General features: G+C 46.9%; 2 protein-coding genes across 4 annotated transcripts in view; one reads left to right on the top strand and one right to left on the bottom strand.

The window, feature by feature from the left end:
- The window catches only part of LOC137549080 (TIR domain-containing adapter molecule 1-like), a 29135-nt gene extending 13661 nt beyond the window's left edge, over positions 1-15474 (bottom strand). The window contains exon 1 of one of the 2 annotated variants that reach the window (XM_068271181.1): positions 15398-15474. The gene's annotated coding sequence lies outside the window, so the exon portion shown is untranslated. Of the gene's footprint in view, positions 1-15381 lie in introns of both variants that reach the window. The other variant, XM_068271180.1, reaches the window with a different exon arrangement.
- A 173-nt stretch (positions 15475-15647) lies between these two features.
- The window catches only part of CACTIN (cactin, spliceosome C complex subunit), a 220391-nt gene continuing 212132 nt past the window's right edge, over positions 15648-23906 (top strand). For both annotated transcript variants that reach the window (XM_068233847.1, XM_068233846.1), the window contains exon 1: positions 15648-15718. The gene's annotated coding sequence lies outside the window, so the exon portion shown is untranslated. The remainder of the gene's footprint in view (positions 15719-23906) is intronic.

The raw sequence follows: 23906 nt of genomic DNA, 5'->3' as shown, positions 1-23906 counted from the left end.
ATACCACCTCTCACCCAGAGGACAAGCTATTGTACAACTCTGTCTGGAGCCATGCCCTAAAGACTGCTGGCCTGGCCCATGGACCCTGGATGAGACAGCGCAGGAGAGGCTGTCGAGCGGGGGCTCTAGTAAGACTGAAAAAGAAAGGCCTGAGGTCATCAATCCCCTCAGTCCTCCTGGCGAATGTCTGCTCGCTCCCAAACAAATTAGATGAACTTTGTCTTTTTAGCGACAAGAGGGAACTTAGCAACAATACACCAATCCTCTGCTTCACGGAAACGTGGCTACATGACAGCATCCCGGACAATGCCCTCCATCTGCCAGGTTTCAGCCTTATCCGAGCAGACCGGGACACAACCCTCTCTGGAAAGAGCAAAGGTGGCGGAATCTGCTTCTACATCAGCTCCCTATGGTGCCCCTCCACTTCAGTACTAGCCAGAAAATGCTCGCCTGACCTCGAACTGCTACTGGTCAACTGCAAGCCAACATACTCGCCCAGAGAGTTCTCCTCCTACGTCGTAGTGGGGGTATATATTCCACCAGATGCCGATATCAAACAAGCCCTGAGGGACCTCAGTGATACCATCACTCAGTGGGAGTCTTCCCTCGCTGATGCGCTGTTCATTGTTCTGGGAGACTTCAACAAGGCCAACCTCCGCCAAGAGCTGCCACGCTACCATCAGCATGTTGCATGTCCAACAAGGAACCTGAACACCTTGGATCACTGCTACACGACCCTGCAAGACGCATACAAGGCGGTCCCACTTGCAGCTCTTGGCTCCTCAGACCACTGCCTCATCCAATTGATCCCCACCTACAGGAGGAAGCTGGAGTCAGCAAAACCAGTCCTCAAGTCAACCAAAGTGTGGTCCAGTGAGGCCTGCTTTGACTGTACTGACTGGAAAGCCCTCGAAGCCAAAGATCTGGATGAGTGGGCCGACAATGTCTCCTCATACATCACATTCTGCGAAGATTCCTGCGTCCCAACTAAGACTTTCAAAGTTTACCCAAATAACAAACCGTGGTTCTCCAACAAACTGCGGCAACTGAGGAACCGCAAAGAAATGGCGCACAAGTCGGGTAACCTGGAGGACTACAGAGCAGCAAGAAATGACCTCAACAGGGAACTTAGGGTGGCAAAAAGGGAGTACTCTGTGAAGTTGAGAGAAAATCTAAGCTCAAATGACCCGAGAGCTGTTTGGAAGGGGCTCAAGTCAGCCACCAACTATAAGCCCCCCCCCCTCAACATGCCACACCCAGCATTAAGTTAGCGGAGGAGCTCAGCGAGTTCTATTGCAGGTTTGAGACCAAGCTAGCACTGGCAGGGGCCCCCACACCACCTGCACATAACTCAAACACTGACACAGTGCCAAGAGCGAGTGCACCCCCACCAAGGGTGTGCGAAGCTGTGGTCCAACGTCACCTGGCCACACTGAACCCCAGGAAAGCCTCTGGCCCGGACGGTGTGTCACCGGCTTGCCTTAAATCATGCTCGCAGCAGCTAGCTCCTGTCCTCACCTCCATCTACGCCAGGTCCCTTCAGGAGAGCCAAGTGCCTGAGTGCTTCAAAAGGTCCACAATCATCCCTGTCCCCAAAAAGCAAGGCATCTCCGACCTCAACAACTACAGACCTGTGGCTCTCACCTCTGTCATCGCGAAGACCTTGGAAAGAGTTGTCCTGTCCGACCTTAAGCAATCCACCATGCCCCGACTGGATCCATTCCAGTTTGCGTACAGGGCAAACAGATCCACTGAGGACGCGGTTAACATCTGCCTTGAGCTCATCGGCAATCACCTGGACAAACCTGACACGTATGCCAGACTCCTCCTGCGTTCAATACAATCTGCCCTCAAATCCTTCACCACGACCTGGCAGCACTTGAGGTCCATCCAACCCTACAACATTGGATCACGGACTTCCTGACCAACAGATTCCAAGTCGTCAAGCTGGGTAACATTTCCTCTCAATCAAGGGTTACCAACACAGGTGCCCCACAGGGATGCGTCCTGTCCCCAATCTTGTTTTCCCTCTACACCAATAACTGCAGATCCACAGTGGACTCGGTCAAGGTCATCAAATTTGCAGATGACACCACCATTGTTGGTCTTATTACCAAGAATGACGAGGAAGCCTATCGCCAGCAGGTGGACAGAATATGCCGATGGTGCAAGGAAAACAGGCTGGTCCTTAACACGACCAAAACCGTCTAGATGATCATGGACTACAGGAAGCACTCCCCCACCCCACCTCCAATTTTCATCAATGGCACTGAGGTGGAGAGGGTAGTCGAAGTCCGCTTACTAGGTACTCACATCTCCAGGGGCCTGAGATGGAAGGCTGACACCCAGAGTAAGGCACAACAAAGACTTTTCTTCCTTCGCCAACTGAGGAAGTTTGGTATGGCCCAGGAGCTTCTGTCAAACTTTTATACTGCCACCATAGAATCGGTCGTCTGCTCATCCATTCTGGTATGGTATGCTGGCTCCTCGAACAGAGACAAGTACAAGCTACAGAGGGTCATCAGGTCAGCTGAAAGAATCATCGGGAAACCCCTCCCTCCACTCGACCGCCTCTACTACTCCAGACTGCGATCGAGAGCGCAGAGGATTGCAAACGATCCCGCACATCCAGGCCACCGCTTCTTTAACCGACTCCCTTCTGGAAGGAGACTTCGAGCCATTCCCACAAAGACAACTAGGCATAAGAACTCCTTCTTCCCCTCCGCTGTTAACTTGTTGAACTCTATAAAGTGGGTTCCCCCCAAGATCTGTAGCAGGGGGAGTGCTCCCAACAGAACTATCGACGGCGGTCTACTTGCATCAACTCCTAGGGTCGCACATCATTGAAATCTGTTTTTACTCTCTACTTTTATGTTCTTGATTTGTACTTTTTTTATCTTCCTATCTTCCTATTATTATTGTCATATGTGCTGTTTCCTGTGCCAAACCTAATTCCGGGCACGACCCAGTCGTGCTTGGCGAAATAAACCAATTTCTGATTCTGATACAGAACAAGGTGCTTGATCCTCATCCACAGTTGCTGAATTTGACAGCATGGAAGCTGAGTGGCAGAAATTAGTATCGTTGGGTTGTTATACAAACACTACTTAAAGGAGTTATCAGGCTAAAATAAGAAAATAATCGCTACTTACCCGGGGCTTCATCCAGCCCCAAGCTCCCAGCATGTCCCTCGCCGCAGCTCTGCACGCAGTCGTTCGCTGCAGCTGCGTCCCGGTCCCCAGCGATGACGTCAGGCCGACCTCCAGGTTGGCCTGTACTGCGCCTGCGCGAGCGGCACTGTCAATCACCGCCACGTGGACTGGAGCGGACTGCGCGGTGATTGACAGCGCCGCTCACGCAGGCACAGTACAGGCCGACCTGGAGGTCGGCCTGACGTCATCGCCAGGGACCGGGGTGGAGCTGCGGCGAACAGCTGCGTGCAGAGCTGCGGCGAGGGACATGCTGGGAGCTTGGGGCTGGAGGAAGCCCCGGGTAAGTAGCGCTTATTTTCATATTTTAGCGTGATAACTCCTAGTTAAGGCCAGGAAATATTTGACTAATGTTACTTACCACAGAACGAGGAATCGCTTTCTGAATTTTCTGGAGCTGAAGAAGCTAACTACATTTGCATGTGACGACTTTTTTAGAATTTCTACAGAAGGGTTTGGATCTAGGCCTGAGCTTAACTACCATCAAAACACAGATATCAGCAGTTTCGGCACTCACACATAGAAGATGGGCAGTGGAACTGCTGCTAATCCAGTTCATGCAGGCAGTCACAAAGCTCAGGCCACCTAAGAAGAACTGGTACCCACAGTGGGACTTACCGTTAGTACTAAGAGGAATTGCAAAGGAGCCGTTCGAACCGCTGAGCTTGTGTAGCCTGTTGAATTTAACATTGAAACTAGTTTTTCGGCAAGAAGGGTATCCGAGTTGCAAGCACTGAGCTGCGAGTCACCTCATACTCAATTTTTTCCAGACCGGGTCTCGCTGAGACCATTGCAGGAATCCATATCGAAAGTAGAAACCACATTCCACTTTAATCAGGAATGGAGTCTCCCGGCATTTCAGGACCGTAATGCGACCTACCCGGATACACTGAACATTCCTCAGTTACTCAGCAAATATATTGATATGACTAAGGAGATTCGTAAGACGAAGTGTTTGTTTGTCATACCCGTTGGATTTAGAAAAGGTGGATGAGGACAATTGCAGCTTGGTTGGTGAGAACTATAAGGCTTGCATATAGAGCAATGGGAAGAGATCCACCAGAGGAAGTGACAGCGCACTCCACGAGGTCTGTGGCATCATCATGGGCAGCGTTCGTGAAGGTCTCCCCAGAAACCATTTGTAGAGCTGCTAATTGGTTGTCGACCAACATGTTCATTTCACACTATAACGTGGACCCAGGAGCATTATTCACAATACAGTTCAGGAAGGAGATTCTTTCTGCTGTTTACGTACCAATAAATGGACTCCTTTTTGTAGTTCTTACATTCCTCAGTGATGGAACTGAGAGATAGATTAGAGTCTGAAGAAATTATGTTAGTGTTTTTTCTGTAAATAATATATTTTTTGACTGTGCAAAGTAACACATATGGTCCCTCCCGGTTTTTGTTTATATAGTTAAATCCCATAGTGTGCTGCCATGGAGATGGAAAGGAAAATGGAAAATTGTATACTTACCTACTGGTAATTTTCCTTTCCTTTCAATGTCCATGGCAGCATACGGAGCTCCCTCCCTGGTAGCACAATCTATTTAGGACTATCAAAAAAAAAAAAGCACTGTTGGTGGGGCAGGTTCCAAATTTATAGTGACAGGTCCTGGAGGGTTAATGGGCGGGGTTAACTCATAGTGTGCTGCCATGGACATTGAAAGCAAAGGAAAATTACCAGTACGTACAGTATTTTTCGGACTATAAGACGCTCTGGACTATAAGACGCACCCAGATTTAGAGGGTGAAAACCAGGAAACGTCCATGGTCCAGGAGCATCCTGTAGATGTTCTCCCAATTACTGTCCTCCTCCTGTCCCCTTTGGTGTCCTACTCCTGTCCCCCTGGTGTCCTCCTCCTGTCCCCCAGTGTCCTCATGCTCCCCAGTTTCCTTCTCATGTCCCCCAGTGTCCTCATGCTGCCCCCCAGTGTCCTCTTTTTCACCAGTGTCCTCATGCTGCCCCCCAGTTTCCTTCTCATGTCCCCCAGTGTCCTCATGCTGCCCCCCCCCCAGTGTCCTCCTTTTTTCACCAGTGTCCTCATTCTGCCCCCCAGTTTCCTTCTCATGTCCCCCAGTGTCCTCATGCTGCCCCCCAGTTTCCTTCTCATGTCCCCCAGTGTCCTCATTCGGCCCACTAGTTTCCTTCTCATGTCCCCCAGGGCCCCAGTGTCCTTAAGGTGCCCCCCCCCCCAGTCCTCATGCTGTCTCCCAGTAGCATCTTATATCCTATCCTCAGCGTATCCATTGTGCCCACCTCCTTGCCCCCCTCGCTGCTCTGTGCATCACGCAATTAGCGGCGGGAAGCCGCTCGTATCAAACAGCCGACCTCGGTCCTTTTTCCTGTCCCCAGCGTATCCATTGTGTTGGCCTCCTTCGCTGCGCGATGTAATTAGACGCTCGTATTACTCGTATTGCTGGTACTTCATGGTCGCGTCACTACACACGTGACCGCCACTAGAGGGAAAGAATGAGCGGGAGAGGAGTCGCTGTTCGCCGCAGACACCGTCTGTCTGGTGAGTGATACGAGCAGCTAATTACATGACACACAGCGCAGCGAGGGAGGCAAGGAGGCCAACACAATGGATACGCTGGGGACAGGAAAAAGGACCGAGGTCTGCTGTTTGATACGAGCGGCTTCCCGCCGCTAATTACATGACAGCGCAGCGAGGGGGGAAAGGAGGAGAGCACAATGGATACGCTGAGGACAGGAAAAAGGACCACGGTCTGCTGTTTGATACGAGCGGCTTCTGCCGCTAATTACATGACATACGTGCAACGAGGGGGGCAAGGAGGCGGGCACAAAGAAGGACATGCAGGCAGACAGAGGGTGACACTAGGCAGATCCACAGAAACACATAGGAGTGCAGGGAATCACTGAACTGCGGCGGTCAGCTGTTCATCTGCGATTTTAAGTCTGGGATTCCCTGCATTCGGACTATAAGTCGCAGGGACTTTTTCTCCCCACTTTTGGGGAGAAAAAGTGTGTCTTATAGTCCGAAAAATACGGTAAGTATACACTATTCCGTTATTGATAAATGTTATTCTTGTCTTGTAGTCCTGCCCTTGCTCTCTCTTGTGATATAGCTGGTCTCCCTCTTCCCCATGCAGAGATCGGCAGCTGATTGTTGGGTAACTTACCTGGCGATCTGAAGCCTCCACGCAAACTGCATTCCTCTACTCCGGCCAGCACATTATTCTAGCGGAGATCCCTGGTGTCCGCTGCCTGCACAGGAGAACTGACTCTTCCCCTCTGATCGGCACAGATTCTGCCTCTCGTGTATGAATGACGTCACTAAGGTCCTTAGACCACTAGGATTTTTGTGTGTTCAGTAAAATGAAATCTCGGCGTGGGTAGTTGAAGTCTGGCTGAAACATTTCCTCTGCTTTTATTCTCCTGTTGAGAAGGTGAGTTGCAAACATTTCTCACATCACTCAGCTGATGCGCTGCTCGGAATTTCAACCCAAATGCCCGTAGTAGAAAGTCCAATGTCTCTAGCTTATGTTCCTTACTCTGGAATATGAGAAAAGTGTGCGCTGGAAGAATACAGGTTTTCTGCTTTTGAGAGCATCTTGCTCTCTGTTGGTTTCTTTTTTTGATAGCATACAATGCACAGTATTGGACTGCAGTTCCTATTTCCATCCAGTATGGTAAAAAAAATTATGGTGTAAGATTTTGGAGGTCTGGCTGAGTTGTGAATTGTGCCCATGTTTTGACTTTTCAGCAAACCAGCGTACATTTCTGCCCTTGCGCAACCTCCTCCATTTACTTTATAACGCTTGCGCAGCACCTCCTCGTCAACTCCGCATACAAAAAAAGTGCACACAAGGTGGGATTTTTTGTTACCTTTTTCATATTTTGATCAATTTGAGCCAATCACAGTGATTATAAGGAAAAAAACAAAAAAAAACACAAAAAGTGTTCAGAAGCCAATAAAAAAGGGCCACGGCTGGATTTGCCATAAGGCACGGTGGGACTGTAAGTGCTGGGGCATAGCTAGACATCATGGGGCCCCATAGAAAAGTTTTGGGTTTCCCCCTCCCCCAAAATGTTTTTTTTTTTTAAAGGCACGCTTTTTCCCAGTATAAGTAGCTAGTAGTGGCCGCCAAGCAGGGCAATTTTTGGCTTTCTTGTCACTCCAGGCAGGAGGACCTACGATTCCTTCACCCCTTATAAAAAAAAAAATACTTATATACACACACACACACACACGCTATAAAACAAAAAGGTTTTCCTAAAAAATAAACGCACTGAACAGGTATAGGAGGCGCCCAAAAAGATAGTGGTAAGCTGTGAACTCACGAGGAGTGTAATTTGATAAAAAAGAGATATCCAATTTATTTAGTATAAAAACATATATTGCACAGTGACAACACGTTTCTCGGCGTAAGCACTTCCTCAGGCCAAATACGTGCCTTTAAAACAAGGTAAAAGGAGGCGCTCAGAACTGAACTAATTATCATAAAATGTAGATAAACAGCAAATAAAATAAGTGATGATCATAAATGGCAAACACAATCAAGAAGGATACACCCCATCCTAAACTAAGTTCAAAGAACTCCATCCAGAGAGTAAAGGAATCACATCTTCTATCACACCAGAACTGGGAAGATAGTGAGACAACATACAACACTCCAATTAAAAAAGACGACGTCTATCAGAGGGAAGCGAAATCTTTAGCACCCCATTGATCCACCCTGTAGACGAAGCCCCAATCAGGGCCTCCTTCCCCTCCATTGAGGAATCCCTAAATTTCAGTATCTACAGCGAACCAGAGGAGGCCCCCGAAGAACCTTCACCAGCAAAGATAACCACAGAAACAACTGAAAACATCACACAAGCTTCTGGGGAATGCGGAGCAGAATCACCCCCGACCTTGAACCCAACCCCCGTCAGCCCTACACCTAGGATATCACCCACTTCCAAATCTCCAGAACGGAGAAGGAAACAAAAACCAAGCCACATCACGGACTTTTTTAAACCTACACAGTGCCCCAGCAACAGCAGCTCAGACTATAACACCACTTGCGGTACCTCATCCAGTTCTTTTTTTAGAACTTGCAACAATCCTAGCACCAAATAGAGGCTGTAGAGGAGGCAAAAAAAAAAAAAAAAAAAAAAAAAAAGAAACAAGGCCCATACCTCGTAACTAAATGAAAATGGAAAGAGAGAAAAAGAAAACACAAGATCCATCTTCAATCTCTCCACACATCAATTAAATCATGCAGAGAAATCAGTTCTGGGCAGAGGCCTTTCATTCTGCCCTGTCAAACCGGCCAGTCTTTACGAACTACTCGTAGATCTGAATGATTTTACGAGTAAACTTACATTAAAAAGATATTTTGCAATAAAAAAACTAAAAAAAAAAAACCCTTCTCTCTCGGAACATATCACACCGATCATTTTGAACTCCGATGATCCCGTAGAGGTGCTCATTAACCATGAAGAACTTATAAACGGAGATATACATACACACACATCTAAAGAAAAAGTCTAACTTTTATCCCACCTCGCAGAAGGGACCATTTATAGAGGGATTTTATGGTCAGGTTATCGAAGAATTCAGAAATCTTGAAAGGGAGGAGCATAAACGTAACATCACGAAAGAAGAGGTAAAAGCTATTAACCACTTTACCCCCGCGCGTACGTATTTCTCCGCCCCTTTTTCCATCCTTTAAAAACCAGGGACGGAGAAACACGTACTTTCCGCGTTCCCGACGCTGTCCGCGCTCCCGCTCGTAAACACGCCGCCCGCCGCTAGTAAAACCGCCGCCGCCCGCTCGCCCGGAGATCAATGAACGGGAAAATCCATTCCCGTTCGTTGATCTAAGCCCCACAATGACCCGCTGCTCTCCTATGGGCAGCGCGATCATTGTGAGAAGAAACTCACGTGTCCAGCCTCCTTATTCTTCCTCCAAGCTTCCGGAAGGAGGCTTGGAGGTCGCAATAAAGCAAAAAGTTACTGTGGCCATCTTGTGGCCAAATAGTAAACTACACCCTACACATTTTTCACATACAAATAAATGACTTTTACACACAAAATTAACTCATTACCTCCCACACTCCCCATTTTTTTTTTTTTTGTAATTAAAAAAAAAAACAAAAATTTACAATTAAAAAAAATACATAATTAGTTACCTTAGCGACTGAACTTTTTAAATATTTAAGTCAAGAGGGTATAAACACTGTTACTTTATAAACTATGGGCTTGTAATTAGGGATGGACGCAAAACTGAAAAAAATGCACCTTTATTTCCAAATGAAATATTGGCGCCAAACATTGTGATAGGGACATAATTTAAACGGTTTTATAACCGGGACAAAAGGGCACATAAATTTCATGGGTTTTAATTACAGTAGCATGCATTATTTAAAAACTATAATGGCCGAAAAGTGAAAAATAATTTTTTTTTCCCCACATTTTTCCTATTTTCCCATTAAAACACATTTAGAAAAAAATAATTCTTGGCATAATGTCCCACCTAAAGAAAGCCTAATTGGTGGCGAAAAAAACAAGATATAGTTCATTTCATTGCGATAAGTAATAATAAAGTTATAGACGAATGAATGGAAGGAGCGCTGAAAGGTGAAAATTGCTCTGGTGGTCAGGGGGTAAAACCCCTCAGTGGTGAAGTGGTTAAAGACTTAAAATCTAATCAATCCATTGTAATAAAAGCCGCAAACAAGGGTGGAGGAATATTATTGATGAACAGGGCGGATTATGTGAATGAGGCCTACAGGATACTTGGAGACGCTGCATATTATGAAATATTATGCGACAATCCCACAAAAGAATACACAAAGAAATTGAAAGAACTGGTCAACTGGGCGAGAGAGGAAGGCATAATCAGCAAAACAGAGAAAGAATATCTGCAAATAGACAAACCTAGAACGGCAGATTTCTATCACCTACCAAAGATACACAAATCATTACAAAACCCACCAGGACGACCGATCATCTCTGGCATAAATTCTCTCACCTCCCATTTATCAGAACTAGTGGATGTCCACTTACAACCATATGTACAAAAAGACTCCCATTTTACCTTAAAGGGAAGGTTCAGGGTGGCTCTTAAAAAAATAAAAATGCCCATCCACTTACCTGGGGCTTCCTCCAGCCCTGGGCAGCCAGGATGTGCCCTCGGCGCCGCTCCGCAGGCTCCCGGTCCCCTCCGGTGGCCGACCCGACCTGGCCAGGCCGGATGCCAGGTTGGGCTCTTCTGCGTTTCAAAATGCGCCTCACGGGGGCGCGCTGACGTCATCGGACGTCCTCCGGGCTGTACTGCGCAGGCGCAGAACTACTGCCGTTAATAGGGTAAAGCATGACGTTTTAATACGTTAGGATGCCACTAAATGGTTAATGATACCAAATCTGGACTCCCAGTTGCTACACACTTTCGGTCCAACGGACACAGCATGGATGATCTTCGTGTCACTGCCCTGAAGGGTGGCTTCAAAACGTCAAATGACCGATTAATAGCAGAAACAAAATTTATAAATTGGTTCAAAGCTGTGCAGAACGGTTTTAATAAGGACAACAATTTTTTATATTGGTTTGAGACTGATGATATTTAAACTTTCTCAGCCATTCTAGCTGAACTTGTGGACTAAGAATTTACGATACCTCTGGGTCAATCCTAATCCCAGGTCTGTGAGCATGGCGTAAACAAGGATCCTTATCTTAGCTAATTACCTCTAACCCCATTCAGATGGTCTTGCCGAAAGCTTGCTTATTTTTATTCATTTTTAGTCAGCCAATAAATGGTATCATCCTGATTTAAAACTTCTTGCTTTTACTGATGGCTAACACGGTACAATACCCTACTGCTACCACTACAACAGGTGAAACATATACTATATATGGCTCCATAGACTGCACCACCAAATATGTGATTTACTTAATCACCTGCCCCTGCAATGTTCATTACGTCGGAAGAACACCACAAATGCTGAGCATCCGATGGGTGCAACACAGGCGTAACATTCTAAAAGGGCTATACCAAACACTGTTTGTCTAGACCAGGCATGGGCAAACTTGGCCCTCCAGCTGTTACGGAACTACCAGTCCCACAATGCATTGCAGGAGTCTGACAGCCACAGTCATAACTCATAAAGGCAAATGCATTGTGGGACTTGTAGTTCCGTAACAGCTGGAGGGCCAAGTTTGCCTATGCCTGGTCTAGACACTTCAAAGAATTCCATAACCAAGATCCAGGAGGAGCAAAGATCTGTCCCATCGAACATATATTCGAAGATTCCACCAATCCATTTGGAACACTCAGAGCTAGGGAGATGTTCTCGGTCTTCAAACTCAGAACACTGCAACCAGAAGGAACCAACATCTGCCTGGAACATAATCTCTGATACTCTAGATAGTGGATACCAGTCCAACATTTACTGGAAGTTTTACCTCTGACTCCCTAGAATCCATACTCCTTCCCACCTACCCCACCCTGAGCACCCCGACATCTCACCAAGCCTGTCTACACCAGTTAGTACAGAGCCTGGGACCCATTGGCTTTTAGCACACGCTCATCCTATGCTCCCCCCCATCCCGATCAGCTCCAGGTTCCACATTTGAGCTCTCCCCCGGGTGTATGTGTGCGGGCGCGCCCACACACATGCACTACCATCCACCAAACCTAGGCCTCCTCCCCAGGACCCCCCTTTTTTTGTCCTACAGGGTCCTAATTAGGCCTGAACGATTTTAGGAAAAGATTGAATTGCACGATTTCTGTCAGAAATTGCGATTTCGATTCGATTCACGATTTTCAATACACAACGATGGATCAGCACACTGATGGTGAGTATGAGTTCCCCCAGTAAAGGTAGCCACATATAGTTGCCTCCAGTATAGTTTAGCCAGCTATATGTGCCACAGGACAGGTTAGGCAGTGTACAGGTGCCACAGGACAGGTTAGGCAGTGTGTAGGGGCCACAGGACAGGTTAGGCAGTGTGTAGGGGCCACAGGACAGGTTAGGCAGTGTGTAGGGGCCACAGGACAGGTCAGGCAGTGTGTAGGGGCCACAGGACAGGTCAGGCAGTGTGTAGGGGCCACAGGACAGGTTAGGCAGTGTGTAGGGGCCACAGGACAGGTTAGGCAGTGTGTAGGGGCCACAGGACAGGTAAGGCAGTGTGTAGGGGCCACAGGACAGGTAAGGCAGTGTGTAGGGGCCACAAGACAGGTTAGGCAGTGTGTAGGGGCCACAGGACAGGTTAGGCAGTGTGTAGGGGCCACAAGATAATATAGGCAGTGTGTAGGGGCCATAGGACAGGTTAGGCAGTGTGTAGGGGCCACAGGACAGTATAGGCAGTGTGTAGGGGCCACAGGACAGTATAGGCAGTGTGTAGGGGCCACAGGACAGTATAGGCAGTGTGTAGGGGCCACAGGACAGTATAGGCAGTGTGTAGGGGCCACAGGACAGTATAGGCAGTGTGTAGGGGCCACAGGACAGTATAGGCAGTGTGTAGGGGCCACAGGACAGTATAGGCAGTGTGTAGGGGCTACAGGATAGGTTAGGCAGTGTGTAGGGGCCATAGGACAGGTAAGGCAGTATGCAGGGGCCACAGGACAGGTTAGGCAGTGTGTAGGGGCCACAGGACAGGTTAGGCAGTGTGTAGGGGCCACAGGACAGGTTAGGCAGTGTGTAGGGGCCACAGGACAGGCAGTGTGTAGGGGCCACAGGACAGGCAGTGTGTAGGGGCCACAGGACAGGCAGTGTGTAGGGGCCACAGGACAGGTTAGGCAGTGTGTAGGGGCCACAGGACAGGTTAGGCAGTATGTAGGGGCCACAGGACAGATTAGGCAGTGTGTAGGTGCTGCAGCCTCCAGATCCCCCCTTCCCTTACCTGCTCCACTCCCTTCCCCTGCTCGCTGCCCCCTCGTCCAGTAAGTTCCCATTAGTCTGGCTCACCGCATTGCACGCTGCGCGTTGATCCGCATGGAAGAGGCAACGAGTGTTGCCTAGTAATGGTGGCCGCCAGGAAGTGACATCACACTTCCTGGTACAGGCAGAGAACGCTCGGCGGCTCTTTCCTGCGGCTCACCGTGCGGTAGTGCAATGTGGTGAGCCCGACTGTAATGGGAAATTATTGGAGGAGGCGGCGGCAAGCAGGGGAAGGGAGCGGAGTAGACCAGGCAGCAGCGGCGAAAACCGCCGCAAATCGACGCTTCGACGATCCCAAGATCGTCATTGCCCTGATTGCGATTTTCGGTATTAAACCGAAAATTGTTCAGCCCTAGTCCTAATCAGGTCCCTCAATAGGCAAATTCTTTCTGTTTTAGGAAAGCAAACTTTTGTTTTTTTTGTGCTTCTACTCAGGAATCCTTGAAATACAGCACTGTAGGATACATGACGCATGCTTGATATTCTTAAACTTTTTTTCATTAGATCGCACCATCTCATTCCATCTTGTTCTCTCGTATAGGTTTACTATCATTTTCACTATCCAGGTCCATCATGCACGTCCCCTCATATACCTGTCCTTCTATTCCCTAGGGCCTCCCCTTATTCCCTCCCCCCCCCCCCATCCTGGGAGGGTTCTACCTACAAGTACAAATCTGACTGGCAGGTTACCACTTACTACCCACTCGGCCCATCCTCCTCCCTTTTTGAGGGAACACGGGCCTCCCCATTGCCCCACGTCCAGTCTCACCCTAGGGCGGCCCACACAAACCCACCCTCTCCTTCTAAGAGCCATCCTTCCGCACCATTCACATTCCCGCACCCATCCCACCACCCACTCTCCGGGTCCAGAAGCCATTTCCCCCGATACACCTCCAATACCATATGGCCATTTGCCTACTGCCCTCATCCTCCACCACAATCTGCTGTAGGCCTAACCCCACATGGCTACAGCCTCTTCCTCTACACCTTCCTGCCTACTCCATCAGGCCACCTCCCTGCCCTCCTCTTCCCTACCTCCCAACTTTTTGAGATGAGAAAGAGGGACACTTAAGCCACACCCCTAGTCAGGCATACCATAAAGATTTCATAAGAAAAATATGTTGTTTTATAATTCAAATAACACTGGACCTCTATATCCTGGTTCATTTCCCTTCATATTAACATTTTAAAATTAGTAATATATCAATTGAAAGGATGGGAATAAAGTTTAGAGTCAAACACATTTTTAGTAGAGAAATATATATATATATATATATATATATATATTTACATAGAAAGAATATATATATATATATATATATATATATATATATATATATATATATATATATATTTACATAGAAAGAAGGACAATGTCCTGAAAGAGGGACAAATGAGGAGGAAAGAGGGACAGGGCTCCCAAAGAAGGACTGTTCCTCCGAAAGGAGGGACAGTTGGCAGTTGGGAGCTTTGCTCTTCCCTTATCCCACTTATGGTGGCCATACATGGTACAATAAAAATGTTCGATTATCCCGTTTATTCGATCTAAATGATCGTATCGAATGAAAGTTGAAAATATTTTTTTTTCGATTAAGAAATTTGAACGATTATCCCATTTTTTTGAGAAAAATCAGATCGAACATGCTGGAAAAATCGTTATATTTGATCTAACGGAATAATAGAACTAAATTATCTAATCTAAAAAAAAAAAAAATGAAAAATTGTACCATGTATGGCCACCTTTAGTCACTCTCCCATACTATTACTAAGAGGTACACCATGGTGACCATGAGCTGGCTGGTTAGTCTGTACCTCTCGGGGTTACAAGCCCTACTGCATACAGCCAAATTAATCCATGCCATGCACTGATGAGGATCAAACAATCCGAAACAGTCTGTATGCATGTTGGATTATTATGGCTCTGTACATATTCACAAGCTGACACATCATTGCATTCCAGCGGTTCTGGAGGTGTGTTTAGCTTCTAAGGGTACAATGGTTAATTTGCATATATTCAGCAGTGGTGCCTGGGAGACATCTCGAGCTCACTACAACCTGAATTATCGCAAATTCTTTCTGTTTTAGAAAAGCAAACTTTTGTTATACTATTACTAGGCCCCATTCCCACACAGTTGTCCACCGCCCACCTCCATCCCTATCCATATGATTCCCACCAAATACTCCATCACAGCCCCTCCATCTTACTTAGCAGGAAAATATTGCTGTCCTACTATACCCTAGGCCTCTCCTTTTCCCCACAACCATCCCTCATATACTTACGATCTGCCTGCCATACCCTATAATGGCCGCCGCCTTCACATACGCCCTCCCCAATATGACCACTGCCTACTTCTATGTCCTATCATCCTTTCCGCCACACACAACATGGCCGCCTTTTCTACTCATGCCCTTCCTATAAAGCCACTGCCATTCCTCCAGCGTCCTTTGCGGCTAGCACGCCATACTCAATATGGCCGCCGTTAACCCAGCCACCAGTGACAGGCGCATGTAACGGACGTCGGCGCTTACGTCACGTCCGCCCTTTCCCTCACTTCCGTGTGCCAGGCTTTAATCCGGAAGCATAACAGGCGCTTCAGACGTTCCTCCTTCCCGATAGGTGAGTACGTTACACGTCTCGCCTGCTTTCGCCCACTCTACACACTCCCATATCTATCCTTATTCGTCGCTCCCACCACCATTTCACAGCAATTTTCCTGACCACCCTACACTGTCCCACATGCGCTATGGAGTCCTCCCACAGCTGGACGTAACCTCACTACCCATCCTTGCAGGCTGTTACCATACTACCAGCAGCCACTACATCATCCTCGGGCTTCTTACTCTTTTATCTCCCTATACACTATTTGGGACCATGGTACCAACAATAAACGCATACAGTGGGTTGCAAAAGTATTCAGCCCCCTTGAAGCTTTCCACATTTTGTCACATTACTGCCACAAACATGAATCAATTTGATTGGAATTCCACGTGAAAGACCAATACAAAGTGGTGTACACATGAGAAGTGGAACGAAAATCATACATGATTCCAAACATTTTTTACAAATAAATAACTGCAAAGTGGGGTGTGCATAATTATTCAGCCCCCTTTGGTCTAAGTGCAGTCAGTTGCCCATAGACATTTCCTGATGAGTGCTAATGACTAAATAGGGTGCACCTGTGTGTAATCTAATGTCAGTTCAAATACAGCTGCTCTGTGAAGACCTCAGAAGACTTCTAAAGGTGGCCATACATGGTACAATTTTTTCATACAATCTTACCATTTCTATGTAATATAAGGGAACTGCCTACATTATCCTTTCAGTATATTCACTTAATTTACCCTTATACTACATAGAAATGGTAAAATTGTATGAAAAAATTGTACCATGTATGGCCACCATAAGAGAGTATTGGGAGCAATTTCAAGCAGGCTTAGGCTACAAAAAGATTTCAAAAGCCTTGAACGTCCCACAGAGCACTGTTTAAGCGATCATTCAGAAATGGAAGGAGTATGGCACAACTGCAAATCTACTAAGACAAGGCCGTCCACTTAAACTCACAGACCGAACAAGGAGAGCTATGATCAGAAATGCAGTCAAGAGGCCCATGATGACTCTGGATGAGCTGCAAAGAGCTACAGCTCAGGTGGGGGAATCTGTCCATAGGACAACTATTAGTCGTGCACTGCACAAAGTTGGCCTTTATGGAAGAGTGGCAAGAAGAAAGCCATTGTTAACAAAAAAGCACAAGAAGTCCCGTTTGCAGTTTGCCACAAGCCATGTGGGGGACACAGCAAACATGTGGAAGAAGGTGCTCTGGTCCTATGAGACCAAAATGGAACTTTTTGACCAAAATGCAAAACGCTATGTGTGGCGGAAAACTAACACTGCACATCACTCTGAACACACCATCCCCACTATCAAATATGGTGGTGGCAGCATCATGCTCGGGGGATGCTTCTCTTCAGCAGGGACAGGGAAGCTGGTCAGAGTTGATGGGAAGATGGATGGAGCCAAATACAGGACAATCTTGGAAGAAAACCTCTTGCAGCCTAAATCCAATCGAGTATCTGTGCCAAGATCTGAAAACTGTTGTTCACGAACGCTGTCCATCTAATCTGACTGAGCTGGAGCTGTTTTGCAAAGAATGGGCAAGGATTTCAGTCTCTAGATGTACAAAGCTGGAAGAGACTTACCCTAAAAATTGGCAGCTGTTATTGCAGCAAAAGGAGGTTCTACAAAGTATTGACTCAGGGTGCCGAATAATTACGCACACCCCACTTTGCAGTTATTTATTTGTAAAAAAATGTGTACACCACTTTGTATTGGTCTTTCACGTGGAATTCCAATAAAATTGTTTCATTTCCTACCTGAAAAAAACAACTGGAGTGTCTACTTGTGCTTGAAAAAACTTTTAATGGTTATCCGCCAAATAGCGTTATACAAAACTTGGTTCACACCAGGGCTGTGGAGTCGGTACAAAAATCTTCTAACTCCGACTCCTCCAGTTTATGAAATCACGACTCCGACACAGGGTAACCAAAATGGCCTCGACTCCGACTCCTTAGTCTAATATTTAACAGGGCTGTGGATTTTGTACAAAAATCACCCGACTCCTCAGTTTATGAAACCACGACTCCAACTCCGACTCCGGGTGCCCAAAATTACTCCGACTCCTCGACTCCACAGCCCTGGTTCACACTACCATTAAAATTTCTAAAACCAATGATGGACACAAGAGCTTCAATCTGTACTAATCCCACCGTCCTGATGAAGGTATATCACCGTTTTGGTCACCCGGCCTGAGCCTATGCAAATCAAACGGTTACCCTTTCATATATGGACTCCTGTGGGCCCTCCACCAGGCGCACACCCCGAGGCCTCCACACTCATACAAAGACAGTGCACTGTATCTTTATGCTACTCATTGAATCACTAATCCGGTCAATTTCTTCCCTGTTTTCTTCCAGGAACTGTAAGTCCACAAGATATGGGGATATGATAGATACTGACTGTACACTCACTTCCCTTATAGTTCTCCCAATCTCATAGCAGATCAACACAGTCCTGCTAGTAACGACAAGTCAGCCCTGAATGACAGTCCATGCTGCTGCTGCAGCTTAAACCCTCCTTCAAAGCAACTCTTCAGCGTCACAGTTCACTGCGATATTACACTTTGCAGAGGCATTTGTTGGTGTGTTACTCACCGCCACCCGACCTTCTAGCGTGTGCTAAATGCTTCCAAGGGACGAAACGCCGGTTAGGCACCCGAATTGGGGAGCATGTGAAAAATATAGAGAAAACGGAGTAGGATAGTCCTTTGGGGACAAATTTTGCACGTTACCATAATAGAGATCCGAATAAGCTGCATTTTAAGGGGATTGTAAAACAAAAATTGTCTCATAGGGGAGGTGATATAGAAAATGAATTGTACAAGATTGAAGCGACCTGGATATATCGTCTGGGAACGAGAATCCCTGAGGGACTAAACTCTGACTTGAATATGGTGTTTTTTTTTTTAAATAAACAGTGGGGGGTATGATGGATATTAAAAAGTGTCATCTGTGAAATATGAACTTTACGAATATTCACTATGCTTTGCTTTAATGAAATTATAAGAATATGTTTGCCCTTTTCTATCCAACTAAAGAAGATGGTGAATTGACAGCAGGGAGGAGTCAGGCAGCCGTATATGACAGCCTCTAAGGAGAGAAGCCAAACCCCATGACACTTTGAGAAAGCCCTGTGGGAGGGGTGAAACGCGTCAGTGGGCGGGGCTGGACGGACACACGTGAGCGCTCACAAACCTGGGACGCCAGGCTGCACTTTGAATCCCCACAAGCCAATGGAAGACTGACCGGAGTGGGAAGCGCTGGAAGAGGTGATGCAAATACAGCGTCGGGCGGTGGAGACTACAAGAGCCTTGAGCATTGCTCCCTCGGAAGCATTTATTATCCTTATTATGGTAACGTGCAAAATGTGTCCCCAAAGGACTATCCTCAGCTTTCTCTATATTTTTCACATGCTCCCCAATTCGGGTGCCTGACCGACGTTTAGTCCCTCGGAAGCATTTAGCACACGCTGGACGGTCGGGTGGCCGTGAGTAACACACCAACAAATGCATCTGCAAAGTGTAATATCGCAGTGAACTGTGACACTGAATAGTTGCTTTGAAGGAAGGTTTAAGCTGCAGCAGTAGCATGGGCTGTCATTCAGGGCTGACCTGTCGTCACTAGCAGGACTGTGTTGATCTTCTATGAGATTGGGAGAACTATAAGGGAAGTGAGTGTACAGTCAGTATCTATCATATCCCCATATCTTGTGGACTTACAGTTCCTGGAAGAAAACAGGGAAGGAATTGACCGGATTAGTGATTAAATGAGCAGCATAAAGATACAGTGCACTGTCTTTGTATGAGTGTGGAGGCCTCGGGGTGTGCGCCTGGTGGAGGGCCCACAGGAGTCCATATATGAAAGGGTAACCGTTTGATTTGCATAGGCTCAGGCTGGGTGATCAAAACGGTGATATACCTTCATCAGGACGGTGGGATTAGTACAGATTGAAGCTCTTGTGTCCATCATTGGTTTTAGAAATTTTAATGGTAGTGTGAACCAAGTTTTGTATACCGCTATTTTGCAGATAAACATTAAAGAGAATCTGTACTCTAAAATTTTTACAGCAAAGAGCATACCATTCTATTCATTATCTTCTCCTGGGCCCCTCTGCGCTGTTTCTGCCACTCTCTGCTGCAAACCTGGCTTGTAATTGCCAGTTTTAGGCAGTGTTTACAAACAAACTAACCAGCTTGTGATAGGCTCACATAAGCAGAGTGTGTGAGTCATACAGAGCCTGCAGGGGGCCTGGAGTTGGTGTGTATAGCTTCTATCCAATCACAAGCAGCCCTGCACATTCCACACATTCCAGCCTGAGCCCAACAGAGCCGACAGAAGAAAACAAATTAGATCATATAACAGAGATGACACAGCCACTGTGCAATTAGGAAAGGCTGCAGTAAGCCAGAGCACATTAGAACAGGCAAAGGAACTTATAGGATAGAAGAACTAAAGCTGGCCATACACTAGGCCGATTCCCAGCCGATCGACAGCAGATTCGATCACTGGGATCGAATCTGCTGTCACATCGTTCATGGTACACGCTAAATTTCGATCTATTTCGTCCTGAAATAGATCGATTCCGTCGATCGCTCCTTGCGGGAAATTACCGTCGATCGCCTGCGGGTAGGGAGCGCGTCGCTAGCGGCGTTCGAGTGCCCGACGACCGACGCAATACAGCTGCAATACATTACCTGCTCCACTGGCGCGACTCCCCAGGTCTCCGGTGTCTTCTCCGCTCTGGTCTGGTCTCCGAGTCTGGCATGCTGCACTTCTTCCTGTCCCGGCAGGAAGTTTAAACAGTAGAGGGTGCTCTACTGTTTAAACTTCCCCCAGACAGGAAGAAGTGAAGCATGCCGGACCCGGAGACCAGACCAGTGCGGAGAAGACACCGGAGACCTGGAGAGTCGCGCAGGCGGAGCAAGTAATGTATGCGGAGGGGGGGGGGGGGGGTATGTGAGCAGCAGCAGCACCCCCACCACCACCACAGATTGTGAGCGGTTTCAGGCTGAAATTGATTCACAATCTGTTTGCAGTAAAGGCAGCCATACGATCCCTCTCTGATCAGTTTCGATCACAGAGGGATCTATCTGTTGGTCGAATCTGATGGCAAATTGACCAGTGTATGGCTACCTTAAAGGGAATGTCCAAGCAAAATGAAAAAATGAGTTTCACCTACCTGGGGCTTCTACCAGCCTCAGGCAGCCATCCTGTGGCCTCGTAGTCACTCACTGCTGCTCCAGTTCCCCGCTGGCAGCTTGCCGACCTCGGAGGTCGGCGGGACGCATTGCGTACATTTTTACGCATTCCCGCTAGTGCAGGAACATTAACACATACATTTTTACGCGTTACTGGTTCTATGCGTAAAAATTTACGCATAGAACCAGTAACGCGTAAAAATGTATGTGTTAATGTTCCTGCACTAGCGGGAATGCGTAAAAATGTACGCAATGCGTCCCGCCGACCTCCGAGGTCGGGAAGCTGCCAGCGGGGGACTGGAGCAGCAGTGAGTGACTCGGAGGGCACAGGATGGCTGCATGAGGCTGGTAGAAGCCCCAGGTAAGTGAAACTCATTTTTTTATTTTGCTTGAACCTTCCCTTTAAGGCTGAAAATTTTGTTACAGAGTCTCTTTAAGGGCTTGATTCACAAAGCCGTGCTAACTTAGCACGCTGGTGAAAAGCCCATTATCACCCCTAAACTCAGTTTAGGCATGATAAAATAAACTCGCGCGTAAAGTTTAACACGCATAACGGCATTAAACCCTATGCGACGTTTCGCGCGCACTGGACTTTGCGTGCAAAACTTTACGCGCCAGTTTTTCCCTCAAAGTGGTGCTAACCTACTTAGTGCAATGCTTATCATGCCCAAAAGTCTTTAGGCATGCTAGCTAGGTTAGCACTGCTTTGTGAATCAAGCCTTAAAGGGGAACTGAAGAGAGAGGTATATGGAGGCTGTCATGTTTATTTCCTTTTAATCAATACCAGTTGCCTGGCAGCCCTGCTGGTCTATTTCTCTGAAGTAGTATCTGATTAAAACCAGAAACAAGCATGCAGCTAATCTTGTCAGATCAGACTTATAAGTCTGAACCACTGAAACACCTGATCTGCTGAATGCTTGTTCAGGGGCTATGGCTAATAGTATTAGAGGCAGAGGATCAGCAGGGCTGCCAGGCAACTGGTATTGTCTAAAAGGAAATAAACATGACAGCCTCCATATACCTCTCTCTTCAGTTCCCCTTTAAAGGTGGCCATACACTGGTCGATGTGCCATTAGATCGACCAGCTGACAGATCCCTATCTGATCGAATCTGATCAGATAGGGATCGTATGGCTGCCTTTACTGCAAACAGATTGTGAATCGATTTCAGCCTGAAACCGATCACAATCTGTTCAGCTGCTCCTGCCGCCTGTCCCCCCCCCCGTATACATTACCTGAGGCTGGCTCCCGGGCGTCTTCTCCGCACTGCACCGCACCGCTGTTCTTGCTCCATCCCGGCGCTTCCTGTGTTACTCCGTGACCAGGAAGTTCAAATAGAGCGCCCTCTATTTCAACTTCCTGGTCACCGGAGTGACACAGGAAGTATAAGCGTACACTGGGACATGCGGAAATGCGGTGCAGCGAGGAGAAGAGGACCCCGGAGCCAGCTTCAGGTAATGTATACATGCTCGGATCGGGCCCGAATCGTACGCCGCAAGCGACGCGCTCCTACCGCCGGGCGATCGAGGGTAATTTCCCGCACGGCGCGATCGACGGTCCGATCCGATTTCGGGAGGGAATCGGATCGGCGGGTGCGTTTAGCGCAAGCGATTGGCAGCAGATCCGATCCCAGGATCGGATCTGCTGTCGAAACGGCCGTGAATCGAGCCAGTGTATGGCCTGCTTAAAAGTTTTTTCAAGCTCAAGTAGACACTCCGGTTGTTTTTTTGAGGTAGGAATTGTACATAGGTACCTGAGTGTCTCTCCTCAGTGGGTAGTGCATAATTACTAAGATGTGGCCGCCAAATTCAGTTTAGTAACAAAAATTGATTCAAGTTTGTGGCAGTAATATGACAAAATGTGGAAAACTTCAAGGGGTCCGAATACTTTTGCAAACCACTGTAGTGTGTTACACTATTGTAGCTTTTATACCCTGTGCTCCACTTACATACCTCTCTTTTATTGGTTACATATTATTTATGGCCCTATATGATGTATATTATAGATGTTTATTATCCCCACATAGAAAGTGATTATTCTGGCCACTGCTTTTATAATGTTGTCCCTGTGTACCTATACTGCTTCTTTGTACAATACTGGAATATCAACATCACCATTATCTATTGAATTGTTTTATACTATGTAGCCCCATTAGTATCTGTTGTTAGCCTTATACATACATATCTTTTGTTGTGAATAGATTTTTTTTTTATCTATCATTTACGCTTGCTATTTATGATCGTCACTTATTTTATTTGCTGTTTATCTACATTTTATGATAATTAGTCCAGTTCTGAGTGTGTCCTTTTACCTTGTTCTAAAGGCATGTTTTTGACCTGAGGAAACGGCTTGTGCTGAGAAAAGCGTTGTCACTGGGCAATATATGTTTTTATACTAAATAAGTTGAATATCTCTTTTTTTTTTATTAAATTACACTCCTTGAGTTAACAGCTTACCACTATCTTTTTGGGAGCCTCCTATACCTGTTCAGTGTGTACCTATTACCTTACCTTGTAGGGCTTTGCTCTGCACCATATTACCAACCAAAGGTATTTTTTCTTAGGAGCAGTGACCATGACCTCCCAGATAAAGACAGAGTGGGGATGGTTTTTCCCTACTGGCCCAAACGAGTGGTTGCTTTAGGAAGTAACCCACACTTGTGAGTATAATCCTTCTACTAAGATACCTGTCATATACCAGGCAATATTGTACCAGAGCAAGCTCAGTACAAACCTCCCTAAAAAAAGAAGTTATAGTGAAAACATTAGACTAGGACTATGGTAAGATTAGATAGTGAGCTCCTCTGGGGACAGTCAGTGACATGGCTATATGTACTCTTTAAAGTGCTGCAGAAGATGTATGTGCTACATAAATGCAGGTGGATAGCACTCACGCTGGGTCCCCAGTTCGAATACTAGCCAGGGCACCTCCTGCATGGAATTTGTAAGTTTTCCCCATATCCCCATGGGTTTCCTCCAGGCACTCCAGTATCCTA

This window comes from Hyperolius riggenbachi, chromosome 1, assembly GCF_040937935.1.
Source record: "Hyperolius riggenbachi isolate aHypRig1 chromosome 1, aHypRig1.pri, whole genome shotgun sequence".
Classification (NCBI taxonomy): domain Eukaryota; kingdom Metazoa; phylum Chordata; class Amphibia; order Anura; family Hyperoliidae; genus Hyperolius; species Hyperolius riggenbachi.
This window is presented reverse-complemented; position numbering and strand designations above follow the sequence as displayed.